Source organism: Oncorhynchus kisutch, linkage group LG4, assembly GCF_002021735.2.
Source record: "Oncorhynchus kisutch isolate 150728-3 linkage group LG4, Okis_V2, whole genome shotgun sequence".
Classification (NCBI taxonomy): domain Eukaryota; kingdom Metazoa; phylum Chordata; class Actinopteri; order Salmoniformes; family Salmonidae; genus Oncorhynchus; species Oncorhynchus kisutch.
The window spans coordinates 19,334,421-19,344,907 of NC_034177.2; positions in this window are offsets into that span (position 1 = coordinate 19,334,421).

Genomic DNA, 10,487 nt, shown 5'->3' on the forward strand with positions numbered 1-10,487 from the left:
CAAAGCCGATTGCAAGAGGGAGGATTAGAGCTACTCTAGGACTAAATTGAAGCTTAAATTAATCATTCAAAGAGGCAGGTTTAACCTCTGCTTAGTACTGTTTGTGAGGGAGCATGGACTAGTTGGAATATCTGAATGAAGACCAACATGCACTACAGAGGCCAGCCAGATGAGTACTTGTGCATAGGAGTAATCCATTAAACTACTTTGATGAAATGGCTTTGAGACCGCTTTCGTATGTACAAAGAAAATGCATTGAAGATAATCTTTGCTTGAGCCTAGACTTTCCTCTCTGTCTCAAAGAGGAAGGCCTTTAACCAATGCTCTCCAAGTTCTGATCACTTTGAGGTTTTTGGCATCTGGAAACTTTCATTGTGAAACAGGGCCATTTTTGAACTGAGAGGTCTTTTACATCAAGTTTCCTGATGCTGCTGGCCAAGCCAACTATAAAGTGCAATTCTATGAATATGGGCACTTCCCAGGAGTGATTGGCTGTATAGATGGATGTCATATTCCCATCAAGTGTACAGGAACTGTAAGAAATGGTTTTCCATCAATGTTCAGGGTGTATGCACTCCTAATTTTGAGTTTTCAAACATTGTTGCCCACTGGAAAGGTGCAACTCACGATTCAAGGATTTTTCAACTTTTCATTGTGTGCTCAGTTTCAGAGAGGACAACTAATTGACAGTGGATATGGTCAGAATAACTTTTTATTCACTCCATACATAAATCCCACAACAGCTGAGCAGCAAAGATACTACAACCAAGCTCATACCCGCACGGGAGGGGTGGTCGAGTGTATGTTTGGAGTATGGAAAAATCGATTCCAGTGTTTACTTAATACACTTTGTTTCAAGCCAAGAAGATGCTGCAAGGTGATCATTGCTACAGCTGTGCTGCACAACTACCTCCTCCAATGGAAGATCAGGATCAAGCTAATATGCCCAAGGCTGAGGCAGGCAATGACCAACGAGGACTTGCATACAGAGTTGCTTTCACATTGCAGCACTTCAACTAGATGAGATGTATTTAAATATGGAATGTATCATTATGGCTTATTTCTGCTTTGATAATGTTTGTTCTGTACAAAATTCAAATAGTGTGCAGCAAAATGAAGTGACTAAACCAAGGCTGGTTTAAAATGTAGTGGTGATTAAAATCCTCATGAATATCCAAATGACAACATTTAAATGTTTTACATATATTGTTCACCATGGCTGGTTATCACAATTGTCTCATCATTATATTTTTGGGATCATACTTCTCTCTTCCAACTTCATATCCAATCCAACCTGTAGAATTGTAATTTCATGTTCTTCATTCAGATATTTCATTTCATGCTCATGAAATTCTCTGGCTAACTTTTCATACATGGTCATCTTTTTTGTTCTCTGCTGAAAGGTGGTGGCAGCATCTTCTCTCAGGGATGCTATAGCAGATGTAGTGGGTACACACTCACTGTGCACTGGCTCTTCCAACCTGTTCACATACCTTTCCTCTGAAAAAAGAACATTGTTAGAAGCACAAATAAACTCATATGGTCCTTAGCATGAAAGAAGAGTAAAGATTGACTCAGAGAGTGGAATATATATACCAAAGGAAGTAACTAATTTTCTTTTTTTAGTATATGTACCATTTGTGCTCAGTTCTTTATCTGAAATGTCCAAATGGTCATCGTCTGGTATACCATCCAGAGGTTGGTCATCGTCTGGTATACCATCCAGAGGTTGGTCATTGTCTGGTATACCATCCAGAGGTTGCTGGTGCTCTATTATTACAGACAGCAAGTCACTCAATTCATCAGTCTTGTCTTTTTTTTTGGTGGTCCACCACCAGTAGTAAATCACTCTCTTCTGATCTCAGCATTCTCTTTTTAAAGCCAGTTTAAGGTTATTCCACAGAGTCTATAAAGGCAGATATCATTCAATATAAGTGATGTCACAAATATGAAAGAGAAATGTAAAATACTGATAATAATGAAGATATCTAACTTGAAGACCAACCACTCTTTCTTTTGCTCAGTAGCAGTAGCGTTGTTTTTACTTTCAATAACTGGATGGTTTGACTCTTTTTTTGACTATTTTAGCCTCTGCCATTGTCTTTGTCTCAAGATTCACACCAGTAATGGTGTTTTCTATTCCATTTCGGGTTTTTATGAGCACCATTAGACCAACAGCATGTGCTCATACTTAACCTAATCAGGGTTAAAACCTCTTGAGTGTAGGGGTCAGTATTTTGATGTTTGGATGAAAAATGTACCCAAATGAAACAGAATCTAGAATATGCATGTAATTGTCAGATTAGGATAGAAAACACTCTAAAGTTTCCCAAACTGTCAAAATATTGTCTGTGAGTATAACAGAACTGATTTTGCAGGCAAATTTTTTTTAAAGCTCCCTGTTGCATTGCATGCCTTCCCTCCATTTAAAGGGATATCAGCCAGATTCCTTTTCCTATGGCTTCCACATGGTCTGAACAGTCTTTAGACATAGTTTCAGCCTTTTATTCTGAAAAATGAGCGAGAAAGATCACATCGCATCAGTGGATGGCTGGGTGCCAGCAGAGTTTTGCATGTGCGAGCAGCTTGGAGCATACATTTTCTCTCTCTCTCCTATTGAGAAAGCTTCGGTCCTGTTGAAATATTATTTATTATTTATTGAAAAAACAACCTGAGGATTGATTATAAAAAACGCTTGACATGTTTCTACGAACTTTACGGATACTATTTGGAATTTTCGTCTGCCCCGTCGTGACCGCTCGAGCCTGTGGATTTCTGAACATAACACTCCAACCAAATGGAGGTATTTTGGATATAAAAATTATCTTTATGGAACAAAAGGAACATTTACTGTGTAACTGGGAGTCTCGTGAGTGCAAACATCCGAAGATCATCAATTCATTTTATTGCTTTTCTGACTTTCGTGACCAATCTACTTTGCTGCTAGCTGTTTGTAATGTTTTGTCTGCTGAGAGAGATGTCCTTACATAAACGCTTGGTTTGCTTTCGCCAAAAAGCTTTTTTGAAATCTGACATGCCAGGTGGATTAACAACAAGCTAAGCTGTGTTTTGCTATATTGCACTTGTGCAATATTTGTAGTAATTTAATTTGAATTCGGCACTCTGCAATTCAGCGGATGTTGACGAAAATGATCCCGCTAAAGGGATCGGTGCGCCAAGAAGTGTTAACACAGGTGTTCTCGTTTAGCCTTACTTACCTTACTCCAGGACTTGCTGTCCAAAAACTTAGACACACCCTATCCCCTCAGCCCTCAAATTAAGTGGACACTTATGATGACGTCTGACGAGTATACACTTACAGGGCGAGGGAGGAAGGAAAGATTTTTAAATGGGCCACCCTTGGCCAGAAATTCATCACCCGTTGATCCCGGGATGATTGTTTTGTCAACTACCGGTATGAGCGACAGTCAATTATGATTTCATGTCTACTTAATATGAAATATATAATTATTAATATTAATAGCCTACTGTAAGATGGCTAGCAAATTAATTAGCTAATGTTAGCATACCTAGCTGGAACTTATGAAGAAGGAAAAGGTTTTATTTCTACAATTCCCAAAAGATAACCAAACTAAAACATATTTACCTTTTACGAAACGTTTGTGCATTAGTAGCACACTTTCTAACTTATTTGCATTCGTTTGTACTGACACTTGTATGTTGACTTCTCCACTAATGTTGTTTTTATGTTTTTGTGGACTTTTCTTAGCGGATGTACAATCGTCGCAAATTGAATTATGGAGAGTTTCAGGCCTGGGAGTAAACACAATTGTACACTCGCAAAGCCGACTAAAAACGAGGGCCTTACGTTGCAAACTTCCCATGCTTAGATAATCATTTGGACCACCCGCCAAGATGGCGGCGGGGATTCCCCCAAGGGCATAAGGCGAGGAGGGTAAGTGGAAGAGGGAGTGTCTTTTAAGTGTTTGGACCGAATCCCAGGACTCCATAGTCTCTGACTAACTAAAGCAAATGTAAGCCATGTTCATGAAAGCGACTTAAATGTCATAGTTTAACTAGTACAGTCATGGCCAAAAGTTTTGAGAATGACACAAATATGAATTTTCACAAAGTCTGCTGCCTCAGTTTGTATGATGGCAATTTGCATATACTCCGGAATGTTATGAAGAGTGATCAGATGAATTGCAATTAATTGCAAAGTCCCTCTTTGCCATGCAAATTTACTGAATGAATGGTTTGTCAGGACCTCCAACAGCCGAAGCTAAGTAGTAACATTAACATGATGCCTTCTAATTGCAGTCGCTGTTCTCATAATATACAGGAGAATGATCGCCTTACGGCGAGGATAGCGGTGCTACAAGCCCAGGTTCACACGCAATCGTTAGGCAAGGGTAATTTCAGTGTAGGAAAGGATGAAACAGCGTCTGTGACACCAGTAAGTACAGATAGTAGTATAAATCCCCTGGCACAGTCCCCGCAGCCGGACAACTTTCTCACGGTTTCTGGAAGGAAATGCTGTAGGAATGCTCAACCGGTGTCGCTCATTCAGCAGACAGAAACTTTCAACCGGTTTTCCCCATTAAGCAGCGAGTAGGAGTCAGAGGCCGAGCCTTCTCTTGTCTCTACTCCTCCCGTTACGGGGTCTGAGAAGCCGAAGCTTCCCACCATTAGCTCTGACAAATTGAAAACTCTAGTCATTGGCGACTCCATTACCCACAGTATTAGACTTAAAACGAATCATCCAGCGATCATACACTGTTTACCAGGGGGCAGGGCTACCGACGTTAAGGCTAATCTGAAGATGGTGCTGGCTAAAGCTAAAACTGGCGAGTGTAGAGAGTATAGAGATATTGTTATCCACGTCGGCACCAACGATGTTAGGATGAAACAGTCAGAGATCACCAAGCGCAACATAGCTTCTGCATGTAAATCAGCTAGAAAGATGTGTCGGCATCGAGTAATTGTCTCTGGCCCCCTCCCAGTTAGGGGGAGTGATGAGCTCTACAGCAGAGTCTCACAACTCAATCGCTGGTTGAAAACTGTTTTCTTCCCCTCCCAAAATATAGAATTTGTAGATAATTGGCCCTCTTTCTGGCACTCACCCACAAACAGGCCCAAGCCTGACTTGCTGAGGAGTGACGGACTCCATCCTAGCTGGAGGGGTGCTCTCATCTTATCTACCAACATAGACAGGGCTCTAACTCCTCTAGCTCCACAATGAAATAGGGTGCAGGCCAGGCAGCAGGCTGTTAGCCAGCCTGCCAGCATAGTGGAGTCTGCCACTAGCACAGTCAGTGTAGTCAGCTCAGCTATCACCATTGAGACCGTGTCTGTGCCTCGACCTAGGTTGGGCAAAACTAAACATGGCGGTGTTCGCCTTAGAAATCTCACTAGGATAAAGACCTCCTCCATTCCTGTCATTATTGAAAGAGATCATGATACCTCACATCTCAAAATAGGGCTACTTAATGTTAGATCCCTTACTTCAAAGGCAATTATAGTCAATGAACTAATCACTGATCATAATCTTGATGTGATTGGCCTGACTGAAACATGGCTTAAACCTGATGAATTTACTGTGTTAAATGAGGCCTCACCTCCTGGCTACACTAGTGACCATATCCCTCGTGTATCCCGCAAAGGCGGAGGTGTTGCTAACATTTATGATAGCAAATTTCAATTTACAAAAAAAAATGACGTTTTTGTCTTTTGAGCTTCTAGTCATGAAATCTATGCAGCCTACTCAATCACTTTTTATAGCTACTGTTTACAGGCCTCCTGGGCCATATACAGCGTTCCTCATTGAGTTCCCTGAATTCCTATCGGACCTTGTAGTCATAGCAGATAATATTCTAATCTTTGGGGACTTTAATATTCACATGGAAAAGTCCACAGACCCACTCCAAAAGGCTTTTGGAGCCATCATCGACTCAGTAGGTTTTGTCCAACATGTCTCTGGACCCACTCACTGTCACAGTCATACTCTGGACCTAGTTTTGTCCCATGGAATAAATGTTGTGGATCTTAATGTTTTTCCTCATAATCCTGGACTATCGGACCACCATTTTATTACGTTTGCAATTGCAACAAATAATCTGCTCAGACCCCAACCAAGGAACATCAAAAGTCGTGCTATAAATTCACAGACAACACAAAGATTCCTTGATGTCCTTCCAGATTCCCTCTGTCTATCCAAGAACGCCAGAGGACAAAAATGAGTTAACCACCTAACTGAGGAACTCAATTTAACCTTGCGCAATACCCTAGATGCAGTTGCACCCCTAAAAACTAAAAACATTTCTCATAAGAAACTAGCTCCCTGGTACACAGAAAATACCCGAGCTCTGAAGCAAGCTTCCAGAAAATTGGAACGGAAATGGCGCCACACCAAACTGGAAGTCTTCCGACTAGCTTGGAAAGACAGTACCGTGCAGTACCGAAGAGCCCTTACTGCTGCTCGATCATTCTATTTTTCTAACTTAATTGAGGAAAATAAGAACAATCCGAAATTCCTTTTTGATACTGTCGCAAAGCTAACTAAAAAGCAGCATTCCCCAAGAGAGGATGGCTTTCACTTTAGCAGTGATAAATTCATGAACTTCTTTGAGGAAAAGCAAATTACGGACTCCTCTTTTAAATCTGCGTATTCCTTCAACGCTCAGTTGTCCTAAGTCTGCACAACTCTGCCAGGACCTAGGATCAAGAGAGATGCTCAAGTGTTTTAGTACTATATCTCTTGACACAATGATGAAAATAATCATGGCCTCTAAACCTTCAAGCTGCATACTGGACCCTATTCCAACTAAACTACTGAAAGAGCTGCTTCCCGTGCTTGTTGAACATACTGCTTCCCCTCCTATGTTGAACATAATAAACGGCTCTCTATCCACCGGATGTGTACCAAACTCACTAAAAGTGGCAGTAATAAAGCCTCTCTTGAAAAAGCCAAACCTTGACCCAGAAAATATTAAAAACTATCGGCCTATATCGAATCTTCCATTCCTCTCAAAAATTTTAGAAAAGGCTGTTGCGCAGCAACTCACTGCCTTTCTGAAGACAAACAATGTATACGAAATGCTTCAGTCTGGTTTTAGACCCCATCATAGCACTGAGACTGCACTTGTGAAGGTGGTAAATTACCTTTTAATGGCATCAGACCGAGGCTCTGCATCTGTCCTCGTGCTCCTAGACCTTAGTGCTGCTTTTGATACCATCGATCACCAGATTATTTTGGAGAGATTGGAAACCCAAATTGGTCTACACGGACAAGTTCTGGCCTGGTTTAGATCTTATCTGTCGGAAAGATATCAGTTTGTCTCTGTGAATTGTTTGTCCTCTGACAAATCAACTGTACATTTCGGTGTTCCTCAAGGTTCGGTTTTAGGACCACTATTGTTTTCACTATATATTTTACCTCTTGGGGATGTCATTCAAAAACATAATGTTAACTTTCACAGCTATGCGGATGACACACAGCTGTACATTTCAATGAAACATGGTGAAGCCCCAAAATTGCCCTCGCTAGAAGCATGTGTTTCAGACATAAGGAAGTGGATGGCTGCAAACGTTCTACTTTTGAACTCGGACAAAACAGAGATGCTTGTTCTAGGTCCCAAGAAACAAAGAGATCTTCTGTTGAATCTGACAATTAATCTTAATGGTTGTACAGTCGTCTCAAATAAAACTGTGAAGGACCTCAGCGTTACTCTGGACCCTGATCTCTCTTTTGAAGAACATATCAAGACCATTTCAAGGACAGCTTTTTTCCATCTACGTAACAATGCTTTTAATCCATGCTTTTGTCGCTTCTAGGTTAGACTACTGCAATGCTCTACTTTCCGGCTACCCGGATAAAGCACTAAATAAACTTCAGTTAGTGCTAAATACGGCTGCTAGAATTCTGACTAGAACCAAACAATTTGATCATATTACTCCAGTGCTAGCCTCCCTACACTGGCTTCCTGTCAAAGCAAGGGCTGATTTCAAGGTTTTACTGCTAACCTACAAAGCATTACATGGGCTTGCTCCTCCCTATCTCTCTGATTTGGTCCTGCCGTACATACCTACACGTACGCTACGGTCACAAGACGCAGGCCTCCTAATTGTCCCTAGAATTTCTAAGCAAACAGCTGGAGGCAGGGCTTTCTCCTATAGAGCTCCATTTTTATGGAACGGTCTGCCTGGCCAGTTCCCCTCTTTCCACTGGGATTCTCTGCCTCTAACCCTATTACAGGGGCTGAGTCACTGGCTTTACTGGGGCTCTCTCATACCGTCCCTGGGAGGGGTGCGTCACCTGAGTGGGTTGAGTCACTGATGTGATCATCCTGTCTGGGTTGGGTTGGCACCCCCCCCCCCTTGGGTTGTGCCGTGGCGGAGATCTTTGTGGGCTATACTCAGCCTTGTCTCAGGATGGTAAGTTGGTGGTTGAAGATATCCCTCTAGTGGCTCTACAGCAGTCTCACAACTCAATCGCTGGTTGAAAACAGTTCTATCCTGCCTGTTTGGCCCTGTCCGGGGGTGTCCTCGGATGGGGCCACAGTGTCTCCTGACCCCTCCTGTCTCAGCCTCCAGTATTTATGCTGCAGTAGTTTATGTGTCGGGGGGCTAGGGTCAGTTTGTTATATCTGGAGTACTTCTCCTGTCCTATTCGGTGTCCTGTGTGAATTTAAGTGTGCTCTCTCTAATTCTCTCTTTCTTTCTCTCTCTCGGAGGACCTGAGCCCTAGGACCATGCCTCAGGACTACCTGACATGATGACTCCTTGCTGTCCCCAGTCCACCTGGACGTGCTGCTGCTTCAGTTTCAACTGTTCTGCCTTATTATTATTGGACCATGCTTGTCATTTAGGAACATTTGAACATCTTGGCCATGTTCTGTTATAATCTCCACCCGGCACAGCCAGAAGAGGACTGGCCACCCCACATAGCCTGGTTCCTCTCTAGGTTTCTTCCTAGGTTTTGGCCTTTCTAGGGAGTTTTTCCTAGCCACCGTGCTTCTACACCTGCATTGCTTGCTGTTTGGGGTTTTAGGCTGGGTTTCTGTACAGCACTTTGAGATATCAGCTGATGTACGAAGGGCTATATAAATACATTTGATTTGATTTGAATCCCCCCCAAAAAAATTCCACTGCTTTTCAGCCCTGCCACAAAAGGACCAGCTGACATCATGTCAGGGATTCTCTCGTTAACACAGGTGTGAGTGTTGACGAGGACAAGGCTGGAGATCACTCTGTCATGCTGATTGAGTTTGAATAACCGACTGGAAGCTTCAAAAGGAGGGTGGTGCTTGGAATCATTGTTCTTCCACTGTCAACCATGGTTACCTGCAAGGAAACACTTGCCGTCATCATTGCTTTGCACAAAAAGGTCTTTACACTTTATAGGCAAGGACATTGCTGCCAGTAAGATTGCACCTAAATCAACCATTTATCGGATCATCAAGAACTTCAAGGAGAGCGGTTCAATTGTTGTGAAGAAGGATTCAGGGTGCCCAAGAAAGTCCAGCAAGTGCCACGACCGTCTCCTAAAGTTGATTCAGCTGCGGGATCAGAGCACCACCAGTACAGAGCTTGCTCAGGAATGGCAGTAGGCAGGTGTGAGTGCATCTGCACGCACAGTGAGACAAATACTTTTGTAGGATGGCCTGGTGTCAAGAAGGGCGAAGGGCAGAAAAGAAGCCACTTCTCTACAGGAAAAACATCAGGGACAGACTGATATTCTGCAAAAGACTTCTTAGGACTGGGGTAAAGTAATTTTCTCTGATGAATCCCCTTTCCGATTGTTTGGGGCATCCAGAAAAAAGTTTGCCCAGAGAAGACGAGGTGAGCGCTACCATCAGTCCTGTGTCATGTCAACAGTAAAGCATCCTGAGACCATTCATGTGTGGGGTTGCTTCTCAGCCAAGGAAGTGGGCTCACTCATAATTTTGCCAAAGAACACAGCCATGAATAAAGAATGGTACCAACACATCCTCTGAGAGCAACTTCTCCCAACCATCCAGGAACAGTTTGGTGATGAACAATGCCTTTTCTAGCATGACGGAGCACCATGCCATAAGAAAAAGGTGATAACTAAGTGGCTTGGGGAACAAAACATTGATATTTTGGGTCCATGGCCAGGAAACTCCCCAGACCTTAATCCCATTGAGAACTTGTGGTCAATCCTCAAGAGGCGGGTGGACACACAAAAACCCACAAATTCTGACAAACTCCAAGCATTGATTAAGCAAGAATGCTCTGCTATCAGTCAGGATGTGGCCCAGACGTTAATTGACAGCATGCCAGGGTGGATTGCAGAGGTCTTGAAAAAGGATCAACACTGCAAATATTGAGTTTTTACATCAACTTCATGTAATTGTCAATAAAAGCCTTTGACACTTATAAATGCTTGTAATTATACTTCATTATTCCATAGTAACATCTGACAAAAATATCTAAAGACACTGAGGCAGCAGACTTTGTGAAAATGAATATTTGTGTCATTCTCTATTTTTTGCCACGACTGTACA